This window comes from Hipposideros armiger, unplaced genomic scaffold (assembly GCF_001890085.2).
Source record: "Hipposideros armiger isolate ML-2016 unplaced genomic scaffold, ASM189008v1 scaffold_546, whole genome shotgun sequence".
Taxonomy (NCBI): Eukaryota; Metazoa; Chordata; class Mammalia; order Chiroptera; family Hipposideridae; genus Hipposideros; species Hipposideros armiger.
The window spans coordinates 423,996-426,483 of NW_017731896.1; positions in this window are offsets into that span (position 1 = coordinate 423,996).

Genomic DNA, 2,488 nt, shown 5'->3' on the forward strand with positions numbered 1-2,488 from the left:
AAGGACTTTTTTTAAACAGTTGAACGTAGAGCCCCACTGCTACTCTCTCAGCTAGTTAGAAGGGCTATCCCATGTATAGATCCACATTGTCTACATTGTCTTAGTTACCTTTTCTTACTAAATCTTTTTGTTCACCTAAGTAAAATTCACCTATTTTTAGCTCATTTTTAATCATTTATGTCAATGTAAGTGGAATGGTAGATAGCCACCAAATAGTTTCCATTGCAGTGCTTTTACACTATTTTAATGTAAGTAAATTAGCAAAATTCAGGTTCCTCTGGTCGTCCTTCTTCCATTTACTCTGTGAAAGTAAGATATCAGTACATAGTAAACACCATGTTCAATGTCCAGGTTAAATGTATTCATTGCTGAGTGTTCCCTAATGTGTCAGGCACATTGGAGATACAATGGTGAGCAAGCTGAATATCACTGCCACCTCCTCTTTGGAAGACAGACAATAAAGATGAAAAACAATATTACATAATAGTAAATATCAGAGGCCTCCTCTATCACATAATCTAAACAGCCCCCCTCCACCTTTTCTTCTTGGCATTTATCTTGACCTGGCAGATATATATTTGTTTATTTGTTTGCAATCTTTCTCTCTCCACCAGAATTAAAATTTCCTGAGAGCAGGTCTTAGCCTCTTTTGCTCATTGCTGTATCTCCAGTGTTTGGAGCACTGCCTAACACTTGGTAAATATTTGATGGAAAAAATAAATGGCCTTGAATGTAGGGAGATCTTGGTAACTTGACGAGCTGTCAGAGGTCACAGTGGCTGGAGATTGAATAAGGACAGACAGGAATGAGGTGAGGTTGTGGAAGATGGAGGCTTTGCCCAATTGTGCAGCTCAGGCTATGGTAAGAAGTTTGAATTTTATTCCAATCTAATGGGAGGTCATTAAAGGTCTTTGTCAAAGGAGTAATATGAGGGTTGCTCTTACTGTGTTGAGAGTCGATTTTAGGGTGACAGGATGAAATATATCTATAGTTATGAAGCTATTGTGGTATTCTAGACCTACACTGTCCAATCTTGTTGCTATTTAAGTTTAAATTAGTTAAAATAAAATGTGGCATTAGCCATATTTCAAGTGCTCAATTGCTACATGTAGTAAGTGACTATCATACTGGACAGCACTGATCTAGAACATTCCATCACTGCAGGAAGTTTTTTAGTGGTTTTAACAATACATCATGCTGCCTTACAGGTGGATAGCAATAGTAGTGTGCATGTGAAGTGGGCAGATCTGGAGATAAAACTGATGGGATTTCTTGATAGATTGAATATGGAATTAAATATGCAAATCAAGGATTACTCTGAGGTTTGTGGTGTGAGATGGCATGTTTATGGTGGAGGTGGCATTTAGAGAGTTGGGAAATACTAGAGGGAGAAATAGGTCAGGTGGGAGAGATCTGTTGGGCCATGTTAATAATGCTATGCTCCATCCAGGTGGAGTTGGCAATAGGTAGCTAGAGGTGGAACTCTTGTGCTAGAGGAAAAGTTTGGGCTAGAAGTATAAATTTGAGAGTTATTAGCTTCTCACAAATTTCCTTTAGTTATCCTTTCTTCTACACCATCAATCTCTTCTATCATTCGCATCAATTTCAAATGTATTCTGGTATTACCCATCATTTAAAACAAAGTCAAACAAGAAATTTAGTTAATGCTCCATTTTTTTCTGCTTTCCTTTACAGGAAAATCTCTCACTTAGAGGCTGGTGGATTTAGAAAGTTAATGGAATCAATGGCTAGAAGGTCAAACATAGTGAGATCAAACAGTCACAGCAGGGAAATACTAATAGGGTTGAATAGATAGGAGGGGGTGATTTTGAAAGTAGGATGTTTGACATCAAAATTTCAGAGATGTCAAATGATTGTAATTTTTCAGAGCAGTGTTAGTAAAGAAATAATAAATAAAGGGAACCATAGTTCCATTGTATGGTCAAATTTAGTGTTGGCACTTAGCTGGCATGAACTAGCTCAGTCTCAGAAAGCTTCAGTCAGTGTCCAATCTGATTGGCTGTTGCCCTGCCTTACTGGCTATTAAATATCATCTTTGATCAAGCAACAATTTTAAAGAACACTGACAAATTGGAACACATCCATACAGCGTAATGACCAGGATGCTGAAGGGTGTGGATACCTGGGCATGTTTACTTTGGAGAAGAGAGAAGACAGAAGGATTGTAATTCTTCTTTTCAAATAATTATAGAATTCTCATAGAGGCCCTTAGGCCATGTATGGAACTTGTTCTGCCTAGTAACATCTAATAGTTAATTAGTATTTATCATTCGGGCATAGTTGTAAGAACTTATAACTCTCTTAATCTTCTTAAGAATGCTATGGAAGAAAGTTATCCTCATCTTAAATATAAGGAAAGCAAGTCACAAAAAGACTGAGTAACTTGCCCCCAGTGATGAAGTAAGTAGAAAAAGCAGGATGCCACCCAAGCACTCTGATTCAAACACTTGTATTTTTGACCATGTGG